We start from the raw sequence: 26,798 nt of genomic DNA, 5'->3' as shown, positions 1-26,798 counted from the left end.
GAGCCGGGAGTGCAGGAGCCGAAAGAGGCCGGTGTTCTGGCCTTTGCGCCCCTGGTAGCCCGGCGGAGGATCCTACTAATGTGGAGGGATGCAAAGCCCCCCAAGCGTGGAAGCTTGGATTAACGATATGGCAGGGTTCATCAAGCTGGAAAGGATAAAGTTTGCCTTGCGAGGGTCTGTGCAGGGGTTCTCCAGGCGGTGGCAACCGTTCCTAGACTTTCTCGCGGAACGTTAGGTGGAGGTCAACAGCAGCAGCAACCCCGGGGGGGGCGGGTGCATTTGGTTTTTCTGTTTTGTTTAGGTTAGAGTGGGGCGTTTTTCCTTACTGGCGTGTTTATTTGCTAAATGGGGGTTATTGTATTTTGTTAGAAATCTCATGTATAATTTTTGCTTGCTTTGTGCTTTATTCTTTTTTTTCCTGGTTGGAATGTTTTATTTTTTTTTTTTTATAAATGTTTTATTGAAAATTTTTTCCCAAACAACAATTTTTCCCCTCTTACAAAGCAAACGCAACAATAACAATACAGAAATTTTAAACAATACACAAGTAACAAAACCCCTTTATCTTTGACCAAAACTAAACCCCCCCTCCCCCCCCCCCCCCCCCGTCCCCCTGGGTTGCTGCTGCTGGTCATCTGTCTTCCCTCTAACGTTCCCCTAGGTAGTCGAGAAATGGCTGCCACCGCCTGGTGAACCCTTGAGCCGATCCTCTCAGGGCAAACTTTATCTGCTCCAGTTTAATGAACCCCGCCATATCATTTACCCAGGCCTCCAGTCCGGGGGGTTTCGCCTCCTTCCACATGAGTAGGATCCTGCGCCGGGCTACTAGGGACGCAAAGGCCACAACGTCGGCCTCTTTCGCCTCCTGCACTCCCGGCTCTTCCGCAACTCCAAATAGAGCTAACCCCCAGCCTGGTTTGACCCGGGCCTTCACCACCCGCGAAATCACTCCCGTCACTCCCTTCCAATACCCTTCCAGTGCCGGGCATGCCCAAAACATATGTGCGTGGTTTGCCGGGCTCCCGCCACACCTCCCACATTTGTCCTCCACTCCAAAGAACCTGCTCAATCTTGCTCCCGTTATGTGTGCTCTATGTAGCACCTTAAATTGAATCAGGCTAAGCCTGGCGCATGAGGAAGAGGAATTTACCCTGCTTAGGGCATCAGCCCACATACCCTCCTCTATCTCCTCCCCTAGTTCTTCTTCCCACTTTCCTTTTAGTTCGCCCACCGACTCCTCCCCCTCTTCCCTCATCTCTCGGTAAATCTCTGACACCTTGCCCTCTCCGACCCACACCCCTGAAAGCACCCTGTCCTGTATCCCCTGTGTCGGGAGCAATGGAAATTCCCTCACCTGTTGTCTAGTAAATGCCCTCACCTGCATATATCTCAAGAAATTTCCCCGGGGCAACTTATACTTTTCCTCCAATGCTCCCAAGCTCGCAAAAGTCCCATCTATAAATAAATCTCCCACCCTCCTAATTCCCAACTGGAACCAGCTCTGAAATCCTCCATCCATTCTTCCTGGGGCGAACCTATGGTTGTTCCTGATTGGGGACCCCACCAGGGCTCCCCGCACCCCTCTCTGTCGCCTCCACTGTCCCCAGATATTTAATGTTGCCGCCACCACCGGGTTCGTGGTAAACTTTTTAGGTGAGATCGGTAGCGGCGCCGTCACCAGCGCCTCTAAACTCGTCCCTTTACAGGACTTTCTCTCCAGTCTTTCCCACGCCGCTCCCTCACCCTCCATCATCCATTTACGTATCATTGCCACATTGGCGGCCCAATAGTAATCGCCCAAGTTCGGTAGTGCCAATCCTCCTCTGTCCCTACTACGCTGAAGGAACCCCCTCCTTACTCTCGGAACTTTCCCTGCCCACACGAAGCTCGTGATGCTCCTGTCTATTTTATTAAAAAAGGTCTTAGTGATTAGGATAGGGAGACATTGAAATACAAATAAGAACCTCGGGAGGACCATCATCTTAATTGCTTGCACCCTGCCCGCCAGCGATAGAGGCTGCATGTCCCACCTCTTGAAGTCCTCCTCCATTTGTTCTACCAACCGTGTCAGATTAAGTCTGTGCAAGGTTCCCCAGCTCCTAGCGATCTGAATCCCCAGGTATCGGAAGTTTCTTTCCACTTTCCTTAGAGGCAAGCCTTCTATCTCTCTACTCTGGTCCCCTGGATGTATCACAAATAATTCACTCTTCCCCATGTTTAGCCTATACCCCGAGAAATCCCCGAACCCCCTCAAAATTCGCATAACCTCTATCATTCCCCCCGCTGGGTCCGACACGTATAACAATAGGTCATCCGCATATAACGAGACTCGGTGTTCTTCTCCCCCTCTAATCACCCCTCTCCATTTCCTGGAGTCTCTCAACGCCATGGCCAGAGGTTCAATTGCCAACGCGAACAACAATGGAGACAGCGGGCATCCCTGTCTTGTTCCCCTATATAGTCGGAAATACTCCGATCTATGTCGACCTGTAACTACGCTTGCCGTTGGAGCCCCATAAAGAAGTCTAACCCAGCTAATAAACCCGTTCCCAAACCCAAACCTCCTTAACACTTCCCATAAATACTCCCACTCCACCCTATCAAATGCCTTCTCTGCGTCCATTGCCGCCACTATCTCTGCCTCCCCCTCCACTGGGGGCATCATTATCACCCCTAATAGTCGTCGCACGTTAACATTCAGTTGTCTCCCTTTTACGAACCCTGTCTGGTCTTCGTGCACCACCCCCGGGACACAGTCCTCTATCCTCGATGCCAGTACCTTTGCCAACAATTTGGCGTCCACGTTCAACAATGAAATGGGTCTATAGGACCCGCACTGCAACGGATCTTTATCCCTCTTCAAAATTAACGATATCGTCGCCTCCGACATCGTCGGGGGTAGAGTCCCCCCTTTCCTGGCCTCATTGAACGTCCTCACCATCAACGGGGCCAACAAGTCCACATATTTTCTGTAATACTCCACCGGGAACCCGTCTGGTCCTGGGGCCTTCCCTGCTTGCATGCTTCCCAGTCCCTTAATAACCTCGTCCACCCCAATCGGTGCCCCCAGGCCTACCACCCCCCGCTCCTCCACTTTCGGGAACCTCAATTGGTCCAGGAACTGCCGCATCCCCTCCTCTCCCTCTGGGGGTTGAGACCTATACAGTTCCTCATAGAAGGTCTTGAACACCTCATTTATCTTTCCTGCCCTTCGCACCGTGTCTCCCCTTTCGTCTCTAATTCCTCCTATTTCCCTCGCTGCTGCCCTCTTTCGCAATTGATGAGCCAACAGGCGACTCGCCTTTTCCCCATATTCATACCTCCTCCCCTGTGCCTTCCTCCACAGTACCTCCGCCTTTCTGGTGGTCAGAAGGTCAAATTCCGTCTGGAGTCGTCTCCTCTCCCTGTACAATTCCTCCTCCGGGGTCTCTGCAAATTCCCTATCCACCCTTAAAATCTCCCCCAGTAATCTTTCCCTTTCCTTGGCCTCTGTTTTCCTTTTGTGGGCCCCAATGGAGATCAGCTCTCCTCTGACCACCGCTTTTAGTGCTTCCCATACCACTCCCACCGGGACCTCGCCGTCGTCATTGACCTCCAGGTATCTCTCAATACACCCCCGCACTCTTGCACACACTCCCTCATCCGCCATCAGTCCCACATCTAATCGCCAGAGTGTTCTCTGCTCCCTTTCCTCTCCTAATTCCAGGTCCACCCAATGTGGGGCATGATCCGAAACCGCTATGGCTGAGTACTCAGCTTCTTCCACCCTAGAGATCAACGACCTTCCCAAAACAAAAAAATCTATCCGGGAGTACACTTTATGGACATGGGAGAAGAAGGAATACTCCCTAGCCCTAGGTCTAAGAAATCGCCATGGATCCACTCCCCCCATTTGGTCCATAAACCCCTTAAGTACCTTGGCCGCTGCCGGCCTTCTTCCGGTCCTTGAGCTGGATCTATCTAGCCCCGGGTCCAGCACCGTATTAAAGTCCCCTCCTAAAATCAAGTTTCCTACCTCCAGGTCCGGTATACGCCCCAGCATCCGTCTCATAAATCCCGCATCGTCCCAGTTTGGGGCATACACGTTAACCAACACGACCTCCATTCCCTCCAGCCTGCCACTCACCATTACATATCTACCTCCGCTATCTGCTACGATGTTCTTTGCTTCAAATGCGACCTGTTTCCCCACCAAAATGGCCACCCCTCTATTCTTTGCGTCCAGTCCTGAGTGGAACACCTGTCCCACCCATCCTTTCCTTAGCCTAACTTGGTCCGCCACCTTTAGGTGCGTCTCTTGGAGCATAACCACGTCTGCCCTTAGTCCTTTCAAATGCGCGAGCACTCGGGCCCTTTTTATCGGTCCGTTCAGGCCTCTCACGTTCCACGTGATCAGCCTCACTAGGGGGCTACCTGCCCCCCTCCCGTGTCGACTAGCCATTACCTTCTCTAGGCCAGTCCCATATCCCGCCTCCGCGCTCCCGCTCGCTCCCCCAGCGTCGCACACCATCCCCGCCCACCCACTCTTTAGCCATTTCCTTTTGGATTTCCGCAGCAGCAACCCAGTTGTCCCCCCCCCCCCCTTCTCCCTCCCTCCTCCCCTCCCCGCTAGATCTCTTTCTAGCTTGATTGCTCCCCCCATATTACTTCCGTAAGTCAGCTAACTTCAACTGACCCCGGCTACTCCTGCTCACTCCTCGACCCCCCCCATGTGGGGAACTCCCATCCGCCTTGCGCCTGTCTTCCCGCCTTATTCTTTCTGGTGCGGGAACATCCCTTTACCTGACCCGCCTCTTATGGCGCAGCTCCCTTTCCCCTCCCCCTCCCCTTCCCCATTCTCCAACTATGTCCCGTCTTTCCCCCCTCACCGGCGCCCACATTTCCCCAATGTCTCCCCCCTTCCCTTTTTACTTCTCAATTAACTTCCACCGTAACATTAACAATAACATTTCCTGCAGCATCAGTCCCTCAGTTCCGATCCAATTTCTCTTCTTTGATGAAGGTCCATGCTTCCTCCGCCGTCTCGAAATAATGGTGTCTCTCCTGATACGTGACCCATAGTCTTGCCGGCTGCAGCATCCCGAACTTCACCTTCCTTTTATGCAACACCTCTTTGGCTCGGTTGAAGCTCGCCCTCCTTCTCGCCACCTCCGCACTCCAATCCTGGTATACCCGTACCACTGCATTCTCCCATCTGCTACTCCGCACCTTTTTAGCCCATCTCAGGACCTCTTCTCTATCCTTAAGGCGGTAAAATCGCACGATTATCGCCCTCGGTGGTTCTCCCGCTTTTGGTCTTCTCGCCGGAATCCGATTTGCCCACTCCACCTCCAAGGGGCCCGTAGGGGCCTCAGCACCCATCAGTGAGCTCAGCATCGTACTTGCGTACGCTCCACAGTCCACTCCTTCCACACCCTCAGGGAGACCCAGTATCCGAAGGTTCTTCCTTCGCGCTCCATTTTCTAGGGCTTCGATCCTTTCAGTACACTTTTTATGAAGTGCCTCGTGCGTCTGTGTCTTAACCGCCAGGCCCAGGATCTCGTCCTCAATATCTGTCACCTTCTGCTCCACCACGCGGAGCTCTGTCTCCTGGGTCTTTAATGTCTCCTTGAGCCCCTCAATTGCCTGTAGCAACGGGGTCAGCACCTCCCTCTTCAGCAGCTCCACGCACCGTCTCACAATTTCATGCTCAGGCCCCCATGTCGCCTGCGCTTTCTCCGCCGCCATCTTGTACTTCTCTCTTTCTGACCCTTTGGTCGACGATTCCTCGCGCTGCAGCCGCCGCCGCCGGTTTTTTCCTCCTTCGTTTGGGGGGGACTCCCTTCTCACACGCCCCACACCGGGTTGCGTCGTCGAAAAATTCCCCGTTGGGGCTCTTAAAAGAGCCCGAAGGTCCGTCGGAGCTGGAGCCGCCGAAGCGTGCGGCTAGCTCATCCTCACCGCAACCGGAAGTCCCTTCAGTGGCCTTGATGAGGTCTTTTCACAGTTGTTCCCTCTGCTGCTAGAATTCACCTTTGATACAGGCCCTCAGGTCAGCTTGCAGCTTTAAGCTTGCCCTTCCCCCGCCTGCATGCTGGAAGAGGCCCTGTTTATCCTGTAGTTGCAGCCAAATCTTTCACTGTTTCTGCGTGTGTCTGGCAACCAAGAGACATACCCTTCCTGGGGGACACTGTCGGGGGAATATTGCCGCCTTCTTCCCACACCGGGAAATGTCAAACAAATGCCGTGGGGGCCCTGTAAAAGAGCCCAAAAGTCCGTTCCAAGCAGGAGCTGCCGAATGTGCGACCTAGCTCTGCATAGCCGCACCCGGAAGTCCTTGGAATGTTTTATTGAAAACTGTTGAAAATTTGAATAAATATATATTTTTTAAAAACTTGGTAAATTCTATGAAGCTTGTGACAACACACTTGTACCAAGTGTGGTCTTGTAGCTAGTGGGAAGTGGAAGTCCCGTTTAGACCAGCTCTCCCAATTGAGTTAAAGCTTATGACCCAGATCCTATAGGTGGGCGCTCCAACTTGCTGGCCTCACCATCTGTCCGCCTCTGTTGCCACCCCACGCCTGCCTCTGGAGGAAGCCAGCCGGACTCTTAACCTGCCCTGCCTCCCCGGAATGAAACTTTAGTGGCTATGGCCCTTTTGAAAGGAGACAGATCTGCTGAGTTGGGGAATATCCTTCTCAACCTCCTCCACAAGAATGCTGCCCAATGGCTCTAGTCTTAAAAAGGTTTTAACAATTGGAAATCGGGGGTTGTCCTAGATGGATATCAGATGAGCAGGCAAGTAGGCTAACAACACAGATTGGTGGGTAGTTCATGAGAGGTGTTGGAGAATCTTGGGTGTCGTCACTGTACATTGAAGTTGGCCCTTGTTTATAGATGATATTGCTGAGGGGAAGCATGTACATTAGGAAAGAAAAGAGGGTAAGGACTGATTTTAGAAGTCACATTGCAGAGAAGCCATTCCTGGTCATGCTCTGGTTATGATTGGATTGGTAAGAGATGTTGACGAAGATTGGTGTGGTTAACCATGAAGAGAATTTGGGGAATACAAGGAGTAATCCACCACAGTTACAGTCACAGCCGATGTAATTTGCAACTTTGGTTAAGGCTGATTGATTGCCATGGGTCTTTTTAATAGTCTTTTTTTTTTAAATTTGTTTTTGGAGCATCACTGACAAGGTCAGCAGTTTACCCGTCCTTTCTGCACTTGAGACATTGGTGGTTGGAGATATTCAAACATGGCGCCACAGGAGAGATGTATGGGTCTGGGAGGTGACAGACTCATTCAAGAACTTTGGAGAGGAAGGATGGATTGTGAGCTTGCCTGGAACCAATGTCAAAGTTGGACTTTTTTTTAAGGCGAGGGCGATGTTGGCGAGTTTTGAAAGAGAGAGGGACAGTACTTGAAAACAGGGAACCAATCAGGTATGGGGAGCAGAATGCAGTGGGGAAAATTACCCCAAAACACGTCAAAATAACTCATCATATTCTGTGGAGTTTCTTCATTGGGGAGGTAGAGAGAAGGCAGCAGCTGCAAAACCAAATATTTGTGCATTTCATTTCATGACTTGCTTTTCAATCCATTTCTCATCTGCCACCTTTCCTCTCGACTGGTCCAACCTCATTATATTTATTTTCTTGGCTTTCGGCACTTGAGGGCAGCTCCTTATCTCGAGTTTGTGGCAGAGCTGTGATACTGTGTGATACGGACCATATAGCTGGATTGAGCCGTTTCATCTATGCTAAAGAGCAGGAGTTCACCTACAACACAGTGAGACTGAGAAAGGCAGTTGCATTGACTGGAGTGATTACATGCAAATCCTGGTGCCGCAGTCACTTTTACTTTGGGGTAATGGCCAGTGGGTTGACTGCTAAAGGTTGAGGCAAAACAGTGACATTGCGAAACATACTTTCTGAAAGATGGGGCGGGATTCTCCACCCCCACGCTGAAGTGGCTGCGCCGTCGTGAACGCCGTCGAGGTTCACGACGGCACGGAACGGCCCTGGTCCCGACCGATTCAGGCCCTGGCAATGGGCCAGGATCGGGGCCGCGTCATCTACCCGCGCCAGGCTTTGTCGCCCGCGTAAAAGCGGCGCCGCATAACGGACGTCATCCGCGCATGCGCGGGTTGGCCGGCGCCAACCCGCGCATGCGTGGTTGCCGTCCTGTCCAAATCCACCCCGCAAGAAGATGGGGGACGGATCTTATGGGGCCGCGGAAGGAAGGAGGTCCTCCTTCGGAGAGGACGGCCCGACGATCGGTGGGCACCGATCGCGGGCCACCCCACATTTAAGGTGCAGGATCCCCCCTCGCCGCCCCACAGGCCGCCCCCCCAGCGTTCACGCACCGCCCACGACTGTAGCGACCAGGTGTGGACGGCGTTGGGGGGAACCCGCCGTTTTGGCCTGGCCGCTCGGCCCATCCGGGCCTCAGAATAGCGGGGGTGCCGGAGAATCGCCATTTTCGGTGTCTCTGGCGATTCTCCGGCCTGCGGCCCGCGAAACTCGACCGGGCCGTTACCGCCGCTTGGGGGAATCGCGGGAGGGCGTCGGACCGGCGTCCCCGGAAATTTTGGCGGCCCAGGCGATTCTCCCAACCGGCGTGGGAGTGGAGAATCGCGCCCCCACTATTTCTAAATTCATAAGTTCTATGTTTATGAAACATATATGCTATTCTTTATTAAACTAGCAGGGAAAATGAGTCAATTATCATAATTTTATTTAATGTGATATGGTACATTTGATTAATTCCAGTAACATAGGAATTGACATTTTGCTGCATCTGTCTGGCCAGTCTCAATCCCAAAGATCAACACAAATCTGACAGCGGGATCCTGCACCCCTGCATTTTGTTCGGAGGTGGGGGGACGACGACTGGAAGATCCTGCCAATGGGACCAGTCACCCGTCCATACTTTCTGTTCTCATAGTCCTAAACTTTAATTAATTGAAAAAATACTATCCAGCACCTCTTGAATCTATTTATGCTATCCACTCTACAGGCTGTCCAGTCCACACTTTCACCAACCTGTTTGAGGACATCAAAATCACCTCTTACGTCTGCTGAGCTTGAGTGCTTGAACCATTGGATAAAAGCCTCAAAGATTATTACAGAACGTGAAATATCCTTTGCAGTATTAGGAAGAAACAGATCAATGATTGAGCGCAATTTGGATTTTTAAATTAGGTTAATTAAGAGCAAACCTCAGGGCGGCACGGTGGCGCAGTGGTTAGCATTGCTGCCTCATGGTGCGGAGGTCCCAGGTTCGATCCGAGCCCCGGGTCACTGTCCGTCTGGAGTTTGCACATTCTCCCCATGCCTGAATGGGTCTCACCCCCACAACCCAAAGACGTGCAGGGAAGGTGGATTGGCCACGCTAAATTGCCCCTTAATTGGGAGAAGAAAAAAATTGGGTACTCTAAATTTATTTTTTAAAAAGTAAAAGCAAACTTCTGATGTAAGGATGAATAAAGCAATAAGAGCAAAATTGAAGCTGAAAAAACACACTTAGTACAGAGACAAAGGACAGGATGACAAAAGGGGATACAAAAGGGTTTGGGAAGAGGTCAAATAAACAATTGGGAAAACCAAAAAAACTGCAAAACTTATTTGTAACAGGATATAAAAAGATACAGTAAAGTATTTTATAGGCACAAGTTAGAAAACAAAAATCTGGATAGGAAAGGGCCACTAAGCGATACATTCAAACTCATAGGTAATGACGGCAGAGATATTCAATAACTACTTTGCCTTGGTACTTACCAGGGAGACCAACATGAAGGACAGGACATTCGAACTCTAAGGTATTTAAGATGGGAGGTAATCAGACTGAGGAATGGATAAAGTGCCTGGTTTGCATATATGCATATTAAAGGCTGTAAGGAAAAAAGTAGCAGAGCCACTACTGCAGATCCAATAGTAACCTTCACACGAACTGGGTAAATAGTTGAAGAATAAAAAATGCAGAGATATAAGTGTGGAGGAATGAGACCAACTGCATTGCTTGTTGAAAGAGTGTCACAAATTAGATGGGCTGAAATGGTCTCCTTCAGTGCTGTCTTATTTAATGATTCCATGAAATTATGCTAAACCTAGATTCTTATTTAGACCACACTTGTAGAGTTTTGTGAACAGTTCTGTTCTCCCTGTCGTAAAAAGTATATATATTCAGGTATTAGCACAAAAAGTGTAAAAAACATTTACTGGAATGACACCAGAACAGTGGTTATGCACCTCAGGGAATCAGAACTTCTTTCTCAGAAAGAGACTGTGGAGTGATCTGATTGAGGTCTCTATAATTGTAAAGGGCAGGCAGGATAGACATCGGGAAGGTGTCTTGCTGGAAACACCAAACTAAGGGCATTAAATATAAGAAATAAATCCAGTAGGGAATTCAGGAGCAACATCTTTACCCAGTGGGTAATTAGAATGTGGAACTCACTAGCACACTGAATAGTTGAGGTGACTTGTATAAACGTATTTAAGGGAAATTCAGATAAAAATGAAGGAATGAGTTTAGACAAAACAGGTAGGAGGAGGCTCATTTGGATGTCAAACTCTGTTAGACCAAATGGCCTGTTTCTGTGATGTAATTATTTGGCAAAATGTAACAGGCAACAAACCAGACTGTTCCTAGCATTTACATTTTCCTATTTGAGTTACCTTCTGCTTTCTCTCATTAGATGCTGAGTTCTGTCAAAAATCTTATGATAATTCCTCCGCCGGCTGACACTGTGGAAAAAGGCTGGGCTTTGCCATGTTTTCCGGCAATTAGATTCAGAGACTGGTTAACTGCAGCTACTCATTCTACGTCTTGCCCAGAGAACTTTCTTCCCTCAGGAAGGAGCTCTTCCAACACAGAGTTGTTCCGCCTAATGACACAGAACAAAACAAACCCAGAGAAAGTCTCCCCTGATGGCTCACTGGATTAGCAACTAATTATCCAGGATTAGGTTTGGCACTGGAGAGGAGTTGCAAATTGGAGAAGGTGGAGGGGAAATCCAAGGAAAACCAGTCAGTCACCAAGAGGAGTTGATTTCCTCAAATGTCTTTCAATTTAAAAGCAAGCTAACAAAATGGTGAATGACCATTAAATACAACGTTAAAATCTTACTTTGCACACACTTTCTACTTTCAGCATCATAAATTCCTCTGTTCAAATTTATTAATGGAATAAGTCTACATAAACTTGTCACTGTACTTATACCCTCCCACCAGTGATGGCATTGTGACGCCTCAGTTATTGTGTCTATCAGCTCCTCAATCTGTTTTGCAGAGCATCTGCAGCACACTGATTTTTTTTCTGCTTCCCAAATTGATATACAATTTATCATAGTATTGCATAAAAGTATGGGTCGAACATACAACTGGAAAATGGGATCTGATTGATGTCTGCATGCCCTGCACCCATTATCCATCACCTTCTAATCCCCTTTGCCTGAAGACTGCACTGTCCATGTTGCAATGCCATGGGAATTTGATGACTAAAGCTCTTTAATTCAAGGAAACAGGCACATAAACCCCAGACTAGAACAAGCACATCATTCTATTCAAAGTGGAAAATATGAGCATAGGTCCTTGCAAAGGACAAAGATGTATGATATTTACCAGGCACTTGCTGCTCCAGTAATTACTTACGGAAATACATAATGATCCTGCAAACTAAGTTGACTTGTTTCAGTCCAAACTATCAGTACATTATTAATCCTCAGAGATCACCACCCACTTAGCAGAAATATCTCATCTAAACCCTGCTTTATGTTAAGCTCCGCCAGATGTAACAAAAGGACCACCTAGGACTAGCAAACAATGGTCTGTTTAGACCAGAAAGTTTGAATGTCTTTCTATCTCTGATGATGTATCTAACACCCACTTGACAGATGCGTAACCAGGGCATTCGTGGAACTCTCCAAGGAGAGTCCTACAAGAGTGTTAGTAGCTTAAGACAAGAAATATTTGTATCAAATCAATTCATTTATTAGAGAGACATGATAACATGTTTGAAAAATGCATGTATGAGCTCATAAATGAAAAACACACATTCTTCTCCATGTTCCAGATGTAACAAAGCCTTGCTTTGTAAACTACATCGAGAGTGAATCTTTTCCCATGACGACAGAGCAACTGAAAAAAATACAATTGCACGTTTTCATGCAAAATACCACCCTTCCAGAAATAAAGGATGAAAACTTGTCTTTCCAAGCTTCTCCACTCAGATGTCCTGTGAGATGTAAAATTATAACGTACTGGGTGGAGAAAGATCTCCATACAAATCAAAGGATTAGAATGTCAAATAGAACATTGCAAAGCTATATTAAAGTCTTTCAATATCATCTTTCATAGGGCGGCACAGTGGCGCACTGATTAGCACTGCTGCCTCACGGCGGCGAGGACCCAGGTTCGATCCCGGCCCTGGGTCACTGTCTGTGTGGAGTTTGCACATTCTCCCCGTGTCTGCGTGGGTCTGTCCCCCACAACCCAAAGATGTGCAGGATAGGTGGATTGGCCATGCTAAATTGCCCCTTAATTGGGAAGAAAGAATAGCACCTTTCATGACCCTGGGACACCCAAAGCATTTTAAGTCAATTGAGTAATTTTCTGAAATGTGGTGACTTTTGCAGGATCAAAACCACAGCAGCCAATTTATATTGACAATATCCTCAACTTTTTTGAGTAACACAATTATGATTTTAAGTTGTTATGCTGACAATTAATGTTTTTTAAAATATAAAACAGTTCTTAAAATACTCACTAATCCTTCGAGATTTTATTTACAAACGAGTCAAAGGCTCAGATTTTGTGGTACTAATGACTCAGATTGAAATTGTTAGCCTTCACCGTCCCTATTCCACTGAAACTGACAGCAATGTCTAGGGTCTACACGCGCAATGTTAAATGTGGAAATCCAGAGGTTGTCAGTGATTCTGCACTTTCCCGTAGGAGTGCACTGCTAAAGTCACCCAGGCTACAATCAATTAAAAATCACCGAACGAGCAAACATTTGGCTTTGTACGCTCCTTGTTTCTCTGCCAAAACCTTTGAAAGAGTTACACTTTGTTGAATGAGGTATAACTGGGGGTTTTACACCCAAGATTGTAACTATTTCTGAAAAACAGTTCTGGTCCTGAAAAGCAGAGCTCTTCCAGTTGTTCACGCCAGCGGGATTGTCTGGTCCTGCCGACGACGCACCCTTGGATCGATAGATAGATAGAACCCCTTTGCCCTGGGGTTCCCGGCAGTGTGGGGTGGATTCAATGGGAAATCCCACCGACAGTGGCGGGACCAGAGATCCCGCTGCTGACCATTGATGCGCCGCCTCCTGCCGCCGAGAAGCTCCGAGAATCTCGCCCTATATTTGTGGAATGCCAAATTCCCCCATTATGATAAAAATTACACATTTAAAAAAAATTATTTTACAGCTAATGATGTTCCAGCTTCTACCTTAGTTCTGTGTGTAGAACATAATAACTTATTTCTCTCTCAAAAATGTAGTTAAAAGTGAAGGAAAATTAATGCATACTACTTCCTGATTCGCTGACTGTGAGCATATTTTAAAATGATTGGCTGCTAACCTTGTTTGATGACATCCCTCATGGAGATGTATGAAGATTCCCTTAACTTGGTGTCAGATTCAAACTAACACCGGGGAGGGGGAAAGCCATGCCATAGAACTTGCTAGATCTTTGTGGGTAGATTGCCACTTCACCGACAGCAAAATTCAACCCATTGCATTACTGAAGCCCTGGATATATCCCCAGAAGTGGGTGGGGATTGGCTTAAAGTATAATCACAGTATACTGACCACAGAGTACTCACTCTGTTTTCCAACCTAACCCGCAAATCCACCCCAGTCAATGCATGGTCGCAAAGGAGAAAGTCTTCTCAGTACACAAAGCACATCAAGAGCTGACAACCTAGGCTATCTCATTTATCACAGCAGGCTCCACAATTCTGAAGGGAATAAAGATTTTCTCAGTAGTACTGGGAGAAAGCAGAAACATCTTATTCAGTGTTTGCTCTAGCAAGCACTTACTGGCATTTGACAACCCTGCAACGAGCCCAGCTGCTCTGTTTTGCTTTAACCAAATTCTGTAGGGCTTCTACAATGTGCAAGCTGTTGGCTGGTGAGTATTAGCAATGGTGTTTTCACAGTACTCTCCAGATGGTGAGTGTAAAAGTCCGACTGTCACGCTGCCAACGTGATGACCAGCTGCCACAAACCGTTAGCCAGGGCCCATCAATCAACTTTCAGTAAAGAACCAGCCTCTCAGGTTACCTTTTCACACCAATCCAGCCATCTGAAAATTTCCTCTGCACATCTGTTAATCAGATTGTTTCTAAACCCCTTGTCACAAATAAACCTATTTCAGGTGCAGCACCAAATACTTAAAGGCTACAATCCACTTACCCCTTTATGGCCAACTCTGCTCAGTCAAGCAGCCGAGAAACTTTGCCTTTCTCCACTGACCCAGCCTTGAATGGGATTACTGGCTGTGTGAACAAGTGCTCAATGATAATTCGTCATTGTTGTTATGCCAATGAGTGCTAAACAAATGTGTGACTGTGCTGACGGTGCAACCACTGGAGCAGATGGTGTAGGAGTGGGAACAAGAGGCCAGGCAGGATTAGTACAGCATAAACTTATTGTCAAGCCGCTGAGGCACAGAGTTGATTTGCAGAGTTTAGTATAAAACCAGAAACTGTAGAGATAATAGGAACAATTGTACAATAAGTGGACAGAATTAACAGAACTGTGTCCTCATGATACATGTACACTGCGGAATCATAGAACCTCTACAGTGCATGTGGGCAGCATGGTGGCACAGTGGTTAACACTGCTGCCTCACAGCACCAGGGACGCGGGTTTGATTCTGTCCTTGGGTGTCTGTGTGGATTTCCTCCTGGTGCTCCGGTTTCCTCCCACACTCCAGAGATGTGTAGGTTAGGTGGATTGGACCTGGTAATTTGCCCCTCAGTGTCCAAAGATTAGGTAGGGTTACGGGGATAGGGCGGGGCAGTGGACCTGGGGAAGGTGTACTTTCGGAGGTTGGTTCTATGATTTCTATGTAGGGATTCTATGTTTTCTTCTGAAAGAGCACCATACCTAGGCCCACTGCCCTGCCTTATCCCTGTAACCCCACCTAACTGTTGGACACTAAGGGGCAATTTAGCATTGCCAATCCACCTAACCTGCACATCTTTAGAATCACCATGGGAGAAGGGAGGGGATAATGACTTGGACTGGATTCTGGTGGGGATTGTGTCGCTGTGATAATTCAACCCCCGCTCCTTTAAACGCCGGTCTTTGTTTTAAATTCCAACAGCTGACTTCCCATCTATTCCAGATGCAAATTTGTCGGGAAGCCGGGGTCGGGGGGGGCGGTGGGGGCAGCAGATCACATCAGGAAAGGCCTCGATGGCTCCTGCGGGGTCCAGGAGGGAAGTTAAAGCAAAATGGAAATGCTTTATGGAGCCTCTGCTGCCCCTGAGCTGCTTACTCGGTGTGCTGGCCTGGTGGAGAATTGACTGTCGCTTCTCATTCAGTTTTCCGAGTAAAGGTTGTAGTTGGCTCCCGATGGGGCCAATTTTCAGACACAAATTAAAAAGGACACCGGCTGCCTACTCTGGGACAGTGCCCCTGCCACCGCTCTGTGGGAGGGGGTTAACATTATGATCGAGGGGTTCCTGGCGGCTAACAGGACAGGCTAGTAATAGGGGATGATTTTAACTACCAGTCCATTGGCAAGTACAGCCAAATTAGCCCTGTTTGTGTATAATTTGTAAATAGCCAGGAGTTAGCACATGAACCCAAAGGGTGATCGGGCAATATTTAACAAAACAATAAGAGGAGTTCCCTATTCTGGGAATAGGATAGGCGTTTGTTGACCCCTGCTCGTGCGGATGTTCATGCAGCTGTGGGAAGGTTAATCTCAATCCACCTCTGACCCAATTTTGTGCGTGTACAGCGTTGGCAGCCATCATTTCTATGACAAAGTTCTGCACACGAAAACACATTCACAGGCTTATCCTCCATTTCTGTTGAGGGATCTGCAAGGGGGTGATACCGTGGGTTATTTTTGGTGAGAATATAAGCTGATGTAGCTTCGCATTGATACCAATATGGAATGGCGACATTTCCTTGCTGTTTAATGGTTAGTGCGAAATGTGTTAACTATTGACCGTTTAATAAACTAAATATTCTCAGCTGCCAGCCAGAGAAAATATCAGCCACCCAAGACCCCAACACCTGTGGAACTGTGGTGTCCAGCGGAAGCAAGTCCAGCTTTCAGAAGAGAAGAAAACGTGACACAGTGACACATGAAATGAAATGGAAATGAAAATCGCTTATTGTCACAAGTAGGCTTCAAATGAAGTTACTGTGAAAAGCCCCTAGTCGCCACATTCCGGCACCTGTTCGGGGAGGCTGTTACGGGAATTGAACCGTGCTGCTGGCCTGCCTTGGTCTGCTTTAAAAGCCAGCGATTTAGCCCTGTGCTAAACAGCCCCATATGAACCGAAGAGCAAGCAGCACAGGCCGCCTCTCAGTCATCGCCCCTTTTGCCCTGGTCTCAGCACAAGCAGCAGATAGATACTTACTGACGCCACTCAAAGCCTCAAATCCAATCAGGCCAGAAGTTTTCAGGCACGCCAGCATGCACTCAATTACAGACAAAAATCATTCAGGGTCAGAGGGCAAGATAGAAATTCGGAAGCCAACAGCCAAGGCCATTGTTGGCAAGACTGTTAAATGCCTGCATCAATTTCAATTACATTGTTTATTCTTCAAATGATAATATTTTGCCATTTTATGGAGCGTATTCCAAATCCTTTCCTCGAAAAACGACACGAACGCGATGTCTTGTCAAGACAACTGGAATGTTCTGGGTTTATGAAAACTACAATTATTTCAATTGGGGATTAACAAAAACAGATTCTTGGTCAGTTTGCATTGCAACTCAACAATAATATTGGACATGCTGTTAAGCTTAGTTTATTGCTGAAACCACAGACTTATTTGGGCTCTTAATTCTGCACCGTTAAAACGAAGGTATGCAGATTAGTTAACTGTGCAGAGCAGGACAGGCCAGGCGAGGGCATACGAGGCCAGTGCGACCACTACCAGACACAGCTTTGCTTTTATTAAAAATCAGATGAGATATTTATTAATGTGGAAGTGCTAGGCTATTTTAACAGATTATTCTGATTTTTTTGGATTTTATAATAAAAATCATTTTATGTTGAAATATTTAGCAGTCTTCTTCCCTCTTCTCTCTGAGGCTAGTGAATATTTGGAACTCTTTACTGCAGGGGGCTGTAGAGGCTGGGTCGTTAAGAGGGCTGCACAATGGTTAGCACTGTTGCTTCACAGCACTGTGGTTCCCAGGTTCGAGTCCCGGCTTGGGTCACTGTCTGTGTGGAGTCTGCACGTTTCCCCGTGTCTGCGTGGGTTTCCTCCGGGTGCTCCAGTTTCCTCCCACAAGTCCCGAAAGACGCACTGTTAGGTGAATTGGACATTCTGAATTCTCCCTCAGTGTACCCGAACAGGTGACGGAGTGTGGCGATGAGGGGATTTTCACAGTAACTTCATTTCAGTGTTAATGTAAGCCTACTTGTGACAATAATAAAAAAAGATTATTATGTTCAAGGCTGAGAAAGACAGATATTTAATTAGTAAGGGAATCAAGGGTTATGAGGATAAGGCAGGAAAGTGAAGTTGAAGATTATATCAGATCAATCATAGAACATAGAACATAGAACGATACAACGCAGGACAGGCCCTTCGGCCCACGATGTTGCACCGAAACAAAGGCCATCTAACCTACACTATGCCATTATCATCCATATGCTTATCCAATAAACTTTTAAATGCCCTCAATGTTGGCGAGTTCACTACTGTTGCAGGTACGGCATTCCACGGCCTCACCACTCTTTGCGTAAAGAACCTACCTCTGACCTCTGTCCTATATCTATTACCCCTCAGTTTAAAGCTATGTCCCCTCGTGCTAGCCATTTCCATCCGCGGGAGAAGGCTCTCACTGTCCACCCTATCTAACCCCCTGATCATTTTGTATGCCTCTATTAAGTCTCCTCTTAACCTTCTTCTCGCTAACGAAAACAACTTCAAGTCAGAGTTTAGTATAAAACCAGAAACTGTAGAGATAATAGGAACAATTGTACAATAAGTGGACAGAATTAACAGAACTGTGTCCTCATGATACATGTACACTGCGGAATCATAGAACCTCTACAGTGCATGTGGGCAGCATGGTGGCACAGTGGTTAACACTGCTGCCTCACAGCACCAGGGACGCGGGTTTGATTCTGTCCTTGGGTGTCTGTGTGGATTTCCTCCTGGTGCTCCGGTTTCCTCCCACACTCCAGAGATGTGTAGGTTAGGTGGATTGGACCTGGTAATTTGCCCCTCAGTGTCCAAAGATTAGGTAGGGTTACGGGGATAGGGCGGGGCAGTGGACCTGGGGAAGGTGTACTTTCGGAGGTTGGTTCTATGATTTCTATGTAGGGATTCTATGTTTTCTTCTGAAAGAGCACCATACCTAGGCCCACTGCCCTGCCTTATCCCTGTAACCCCACCTAACTGTTGGACACTAAGGGGCAATTTAGCATTGCCAATCCACCTAACCTGCACATCTTTAGAATCACCATGGGAGAAGGGAGGGGATAATGACTTGGACTGGATTCTGGTGGGGATTGTGTCGCTGTGATAATTCAACCCCCGCTCCTTTAAACGCCGGTCTTTGTTTTAAATTCCAACAGCTGACTTCCCATCTATTCCAGATGCAAATTTGTCGGGAAGCCGGGGTCGGGGGGGGCGGTGGGGGCAGCAGATCACATCAGGAAAGGCCTCGATGGCTCCTGCGGGGTCCAGGAGGGAAGTTAAAGCAAAATGGAAATGCTTTATGGAGCCTCTGCTGCCCCTGAGCTGCTTACTCGGTGTGCTGGCCTGGTGGAGAATTGACTGTCGCTTCTCATTCAGTTTTCCGAGTAAAGGTTGTAGTTGGCTCCCGATGGGGCCAATTTTCAGACACAAATTAAAAAGGACACCGGCTGCCTACTCTGGGACAGTGCCCCTGCCACCGCTCTGTGGGAGGGGGTTAACATTATGATCGAGGGGTTCCTGGCGGCTAACAGGACAGGCTAGTAATAGGGGATGATTTTAACTACCAGTCCATTGGCAAGTACAGCCAAATTAGCCCTGTTTGTGTATAATTTGTAAATAGCCAGGAGTTAGCACATGAACCCAAAGGGTGATCGGGCAATATTTAACAAAACAATAAGAGGAGTTCCCTATTCTGGGAATAGGATAGGCGTTTGTTGACCCCTGCTCGTGCGGATGTTCATGCAGCTGTGGGAAGGTTAATCTCAATCCACCTCTGACCCAATTTTGTGCGTGTACAGCGTTGGCAGCCATCATTTCTATGACAAAGTTCTGCACACGAAAACACATTCACAGGCTTATCCTCCATTTCTGTTGAGGGATCTGCAAGGGGGTGATACCGTGGGTTATTTTTGGTGAGAATATAAGCTGATGTAGCTTCGCATTGATACCAATATGGAATGGCGACATTTCCTTGCTGTTTAATGGTTAGTGCGAAATGTGTTAACTATTGACCGTTTAATAAACTAAATATTCTCAGCTGCCAGCCAGAGAAAATATCAGCCACCCAAGACCCCAACACCTGTGGAACTGTGGTGTCCAGCGGAAGCAAGTCCAGCTTTCAGAAGAGAAGAAAACGTGACACAGTGACACATGAAATGAAATGGAAATGAAAATCGCTTATTGTCACAAGTAGGCTTCAAATGAAGTTACTGTGAAAAGCCCCTAGTCGCCACATTCCGGCACCTGTTCGGGGAGGCTGTTACGGGAATTGAACCGTGCTGCTGGCCTGCCTTGGTCTGCTTTAAAAGCCAGCGATTTAGCCCTGTGCTAAACAGCCCCATATGAACCGAAGAGCAAGCAGCACAGGCCGCCTCTCAGTCATCGCCCCTTTTGCCCTGGTCTCAGCACAAGCAGCAGATAGATACTTACTGACGCCACTCAAAGCCTCAAATCCAATCAGGCCAGAAGTTTTCAGGCACGCCAGCATGCACTCAATTACAGACAAAAATCATTCAGGGTCAGAGGGCAAGATAGAAATTCGGAAGCCAACAGCCAAGGCCATTGTTGGCAAGACTGTTAAATGCCTGCATCAATTTCAATTACATTGTTTATTCTTCAAATGATAATATTTTGCCATTTTATGGAGCGTATTCCAAATCCTTTCCTCGAAAAACGACACGAACGCGATGTCTTGTCAAGACAACTGGAATGTTCTGGGTTTATGAAAACTACAATTATTTCAATTGGGGATTAACAAAAACAGATTCTTGGTCAGTTTGCATTGCAACTCAACAATAATATTGGACATGCTGTTAAGCTTAGTTTATTGCTGAAACCACAGACTTATTTGGGCTCTTAATTCTGCACCGTTAAAACGAAGGTATGCAGATTAGTTAACTGTGCAGAGCAGGACAGGCCAGGCGAGGGCATACGAGGCCAGTGCGACCACTACCAGACACAGCTTTGCTTTTATTAAAAATCAGATGAGATATTTATTAATGTGGAAGTGCTAGGCTATTTTAACAGATTATTCTGATTTTTTTGGATTTTATAATAAAAATCATTTTATGTTGAAATATTTAGCAGTCTTCTTCCCTCTTCTCTCTGAGGCTAGTGAATATTTGGAACTCTTTACTGCAGGGGGCTGTAGAGGCTGGGTCGTTAAGAGGGCTGCACAATGGTTAGCACTGTTGCTTCACAGCACTGTGGTTCCCAGGTTCGAGTCCCGGCTTGGGTCACTGTCTGTGTGGAGTCTGCACGTTTCCCCGTGTCTGCGTGGGTTTCCTCCGGGTGCTCCAGTTTCCTCCCACAAGTCCCGAAAGACGCACTGTTAGGTGAATTGGACATTCTGAATTCTCCCTCAGTGTACCCGAACAGGTGACGGAGTGTGGCGATGAGGGGATTTTCACAGTAACTTCATTTCAGTGTTAATGTAAGCCTACTTGTGACAATAATAAAAAAAGATTATTATGTTCAAGGCTGAGAAAGACAGATATTTAATTAGTAAGGGAATCAAGGGTTATGAGGATAAGGCAGGAAAGTGAAGTTGAAGATTATATCAGATCAATCATAGAACATAGAACATAGAACGATACAACGCAGGACAGGCCCTTCGGCCCACGATGTTGCACCGAAACAAAGGCCATCTAACCTACACTATGCCATTATCATCCATATGCTTATCCAATAAACTTTTAAATGCCCTCAATGTTGGCGAGTTCACTACTGTTGCAGGTACGGCATTCCACGGCCTCACCACTCTTTGCGTAAAGAACCTACCTCTGACCTCTGTCCTATATCTATTACCCCTCAGTTTAAAGCTATGTCCCCTCGTGCTAGCCATTTCCATCCGCGGGAGAAGGCTCTCACTGTCCACCCTATCTAACCCCCTGATCATTTTGTATGCCTCTATTAAGTCTCCTCTTAACCTTCTTCTCGCTAACGAAAACAACTTCAAGTCCATCAGCCTTGCCTCATAAGATTTTCCCTCCATACCAGGCAACATCCTGGTAAATCTCCTCTGCACCCGCTCCAAAGCTTCCACGTCCTTCCTATAATGCGGTGACCAGAACTGTACGCAATACTCCAAATACGGCCGTACCAGAGTTTTGTACAGCTGCAACATGACCTCATGACTCCGGAACTCAATCCCTCTACCAATAAAGGCCAACACTCCATAGGCCTTCTTCACAACCCTATCAACCTGGGTGGCAACTTTCAGGGATCTATGTACATGGACACCTAGATCCCTCTGTTCATCCACGCTTCCAAGAAATTTACCATTAGCCAAATATTCCGCATTCCTGTTATTCCTTCCAAAGTGAATCACCTCAAATTTCTCTACATTAAACTCCATTTGACACCTCTCAGCCCAGCTCTGCAGCTTATCTATGTCCCTCTGTAACCTGCTACATCCTTCCGCACTGTCGACAACACCACCGACTTTAGTGTCGTCTGCAAATTTACTCACCCACCCTTCTGCGCCCTCCACTAGGTCATTGATAAAAATGACAAACAGCAACGGCCCCAGAACAGATCCCTGTGGTACGCCACTTGTAACTGAACTCCATTCTGAACATTTCCCATCAACCACCACCCTCTGTCTTCTTTCAGCTAGCCAATTTCTGATCCACATCTCTAAATCACCCTCAATCCCCAGCCTCCGTATTTTCTGCAATAGCCTACCATGGGGAACCTTATCAAACGCTTTACTGAAATCCATATCATAGAAATCATAGAAAATACAGTGCAGAAGGAGGCCATTCGGCCCATCGAGTCTGCACCCTACCCAAGGTCAACACCTCCACCCTATCCCCATAACCCAGTAACACTAAGGGCAATTTTGGACACTAAGGGCAATTTATCATGGCCAATCCACCTAACCTGCACATCTTTGGACTGTGGGAGGAAACCGGAGCACCCGGAGGAAACCCACGCACACACGGGGAGGATGTGCAGACTCTGCACAGACAGTGACCCAGCGGGGAATCGAACCTGGGACCCTGGAGCTGTGAAGCAATTGTGCTATCCACAATGCTACCGTGCTGCCCCAAATACACCACATCAACTGCTCTACCCTCGTCTACCTGTTCAGTCACCTTCTCAAAGAACTCAATAAGGTTTGTGAGGCATGACCTACCCTTCACAAAGCCATGCTGACTATCCCTGATCATATTATTCCTATCTAGATGATTATAAATCTTGTCTCTTATAATCCCCTCCAAGACTTTACCCACAACAGACGTGAGGCTCACCGGTCTATAGTTGCCAGGGTTGTCTCTACTCTCCTTTTTGAACAAAGGGACCACATTTGCTATCCTCCAGTCCTCTGGCACTATTCCTGTAGCCAATGATCACATAAAAATCAAAGCCAAAGGCCCAGCAATCTCTTCCCTGGCTTCCCAGAGAATCCTAGGATAAATCCCACCAGGCCCCGGGGACTTATCTATTTTCAGCCTGTCCAGAATTGCCAACACCTCTTCCCTACGTACCTCAATGCCATCTATTCTAATAGCCTGGGTCTCAGCATTCTCCTCCACAACATTATCTTTTTCCTGAGTGAATACTGACGAAAAATATTCATTTAGTATCTCGCCTATCTCTTCAGGCTCCACACACAACTTCCCATCCCTGTCCTTGACTGGCCCTACTCTTACCCTAGTCATTCTTTTATTCCTGACATACCTATAGAAAGCTTTTGGGTTTTCCTTGATCCTACCTGCCAAATACTTCTCATGTCCCCTCCTTGCTCGTCTTAGCTCTCTCTTTAGATCCTTCCTCGCTACCTTGTAACTATCAAGCGCCCCAACTGAAACTTCACACCTCATCTTCACATAGGCCTCCTTCTTCCTCTTAACAAGAGATTCCACTTCCTTGGTAAACCACGGTTCCCTCACTCGACGCCTTCCTCCCTGCCTGACCGGTACGTATTTATCAAGAACACGCAGTAGCTGTTCCTTGAACAAGCTCCACTTATCCAGTGTGCCCAACACTTGCAGCCTACTTCTCCAACCTATCCCCCCCAAGTCATGTCTAATGGCATCATAATTGCCCTTCCCCCAGCTATAACTCTTGCCCTGCGGTGTATACTTATCCCTTTCCATCACTAACGTAAATGTCACCAAATTGTGGTCACTGTCCCCAAAGTGCTCTCCTACCTCCAAATCGAACACCTGGCCTGGTTCATTACCCAATACCAAATCCAAAGTGGCCTCGCCTCTTGTTGGCCTGTCAACATATTGTGTCAGGAAACCCTCCTGCACACATTGTACAAAAAATGACCCATCTAATGTACTCGAACTATATCTTTTCCAGTCAATATTTGGAAAGTTAAAGTCTCCCATAATAACTACCCTGTTACTTTCGCTCTTATCCAGAATCATCTTCGCCATCCTTTCCTCTACATCCCTAGAACTATTTGGAGGCCTATAGAAAACTCCCAACAGGGTGACTTCTCCTTTCCTGTTTCTAACCTCAGCCCATACTACCTCGGAAGAAGAGTCCCCATCTAGCATCCTCTCCGCCACCGTAATACTGCTCTTGACTAGCAGCGCCACACCTCCCCCTCTTTTGCCTCCTTCTCTGAGCTTACTAAAACACCTAAACCCCGGAACCTGCAACATCCATTCCTGTCCCTGCTCTATCCATGTCTCCAAAATGGCCACAACATCGAAGTCCCAGGTACCAACCCATGCTGCCAGTTCCCCTACCTTATTTTGTATACTCCTGGCATTGAAGTAGACACACTTCAAACCACCTACCTGAACACTGGCCCCCTCCTGCAAAGTCAAATCTGTGCTCCTGACCTCTATACTCTCATTCTCCCGTACCCTAAAACTACAATCCAGGTTCCCATGCCCCTGCTGTATTAGTTTAAACCCCCCCAAAGAGCACTAACAAATCTCCCCCCCGGGATATTTGTGCCCCTCAGGTTCAGATGTAGACCATCCTGTCTGTAGAGGTCCCACCTTCCCCAGAAAGAGCCCCAGTTATCCAGAAATCTGAATCCCCCCCGCCTGCACCATCCCTGTAGCCACGTGTTTAATTGCTCTCTCTCCCTATTCCTCATCTCATTATCACGTGGCACGGGCAACAACCCAGAGATAACAACTCTGTTTGTTCTCGTTCTGAGCTTCCATCCTAGCTCCCTGAAAGCCTGCCTGACATCCTTGTCCCCTTTCCTACCTATGTCGTTAGTGCCAATGTGGACCACGACTTGGGGCTGCTCCCCCTCCCCCTTAAGGCCCCGGAAAACACGATCCGAGACATCACGTACCCTTGCACCTGGGAGGCAACATACCAAACGTGAGTCTCTCTTGCTCCCACAAAATCTCCTATCTGTGCCCCTGACTATCGAGTCCCCAATTACTAATGCTCTGCTCCTCTCCCCCCTTCCCTTCGGAGCAACAGGGACAGACTCCGTGCCAGAGGCCCGTACCCCATGGCTTACCCCTGGTAAGTCCCCCCCCCAACAAGTATCCAAAGCGGTATACTTGTTACTCAGGGGAACGACCGCAGGGGATCCCTGCACTGACTGCTTCTTCCCAGTCCCTCTTACAGTTACCCATCTATCTCCAATCTTTGGTGTAACTAATTCCCTGAAGCTGCTATCTATGACCACCTCTGCCTCCCGAATGATCCGAAGTTCATCCAACTCCAGCTCCAGTTCCCTCACTCGGTCTTGGAGGAGCTGGAGATGGCTGCACTTCCTGCAGGTAAAATCAGCAGGGACACTAACGGCATCCCTCACCTCAAACATCCTGCAGGAGGAACATTGCACTCCCTTCCCTGCCATCCCTCTAACTTCCAACCAAGATCTGGCTAATAAATACATTAAAAAAAAAAAAAAAATAATATAATATGGCACTTACCTCACACCAATGGGCTTTATTATTAGGTTAGAGGAGGAGGGCGGGTGGGAGACACTACACGTGTAGTGTCTCAGGTTTCCTCTCCACCAGAATTTATTGGTGATTTATTCATGATCTCATTGAATGGTGGAGCAGACTCGATGGGCCGAGTGGACAACGTCTGCTCCTACGTCTTAAAAATAAAGGTGGCAATAGACTCGCAAAAAATAACGGATATTAAAATTTTATTTTATTAAATGGTGCAATTAATTTTCTTCCTCTACATAAATTGTACATTCCCACCACCCATTTCTGCTTTGTTTTTCTATCCTTTGCCTTCCACTTACTTGTACTTCACTGTCCTTCATTTGCTCAACTTTTACCGTCAAACTTTTGGCAATGCTCTAAGGTTACCCTGGAGTTTCCAGGACTTAAAAGACTAATCTCCAGAAGATTACTACAAGCAACCATGGAGAAAAAATACTGGGGCATTTAAAAATACAGATACCTTTTTAACATGTTCTTTGAACACTCTGATTATTGGATATGAAAGAGCGACAAACTGCTCTTTTGCAAGACTGCAAGAATCATTCAATCGGATAAAAAAAGATGTTTCTTTTCTAATTGGCCAGGAAAGGCAGACACCATGGAGATGGACATATTGGGCAACCAATGGCCGTAGTTTGGGTGCAGAGTTGGCGGCAGGAAGTGATGTGATCCTCCAGGAATATGTTAAACCGGAATTAACAACCCGAGAGTGGTCTGATCTTAACCGTATTCACTGAAATTCTATTTTGAAACTGTACAGCTTGCCCATGATGCATGGACATTGTAATGTCCTTAGGACAGTGGACTCTGACCTCATCCAAGTAAAACTGGGACACAGTCACAGAGAACCAGAAAATACATTGGATACTCCACAGGAGACCACAAAGGGAAAGAGAGTTCAGGGAAACTGGGGGAAAGTGCTTAACAATAAATGCAAAGGGTTCCTGAAATAGTGCAGGCCATTGCACCCTGTTGATAATAAGTTTGGAACACGTGATATAGATCAATTAGAAGATCAGGTTATGCCTGTTTTAAGCTGAATAAGCCAATGTTATAACTAGGCCTGTTCAGATTATAGGGATGATTGTGTCTATAAGACCATAAGAGCAGAATTAGGCCACTCGGCCCATTGAGTCTGCTCTGCCACTCAATCATGGCTGATATTTTCTCATCTCCATTCTCCTGCCTTCTCCCCATAACCCCAGATCCCCTTATTAATCAAGAACCTTTCTATCTGTCTTAAAGATACTCAGCGAATTGGCCTCCGCAGCCTTCTGCGGCAA

The 26,798-nt window shown here is 47.3% G+C and overlaps 1 protein-coding gene across 7 annotated transcripts in view; it reads right to left on the bottom strand.

Moving 5' to 3' along the window:
* lhfpl2b (LHFPL tetraspan subfamily member 2b) overlaps positions 1-26,798 on the bottom strand; it is a 272,180-nt gene that overhangs the window by 121,394 nt on the left and 123,988 nt on the right. The window contains exon 1 of one of the 7 annotated variants that reach the window (XM_072516006.1): positions 14,408-14,430. The exons of the other annotated variants lie outside the window; for them this stretch is intronic. The gene's annotated coding sequence lies outside the window, so the exon portion shown is untranslated. Of the gene's footprint in view, positions 1-14,407; positions 14,431-26,798 lie in introns of those variants that run through there. 7 annotated transcript variants of the gene reach the window in all.

Source organism: Scyliorhinus torazame, chromosome 9, assembly GCF_047496885.1.
Source record: "Scyliorhinus torazame isolate Kashiwa2021f chromosome 9, sScyTor2.1, whole genome shotgun sequence".
NCBI classification, from domain to species: domain Eukaryota; kingdom Metazoa; phylum Chordata; class Chondrichthyes; order Carcharhiniformes; family Scyliorhinidae; genus Scyliorhinus; species Scyliorhinus torazame.
The sequence above is the reverse complement of the archived record's forward strand: the minus strand, read 5'-3'. Positions and strand labels throughout refer to the sequence as shown.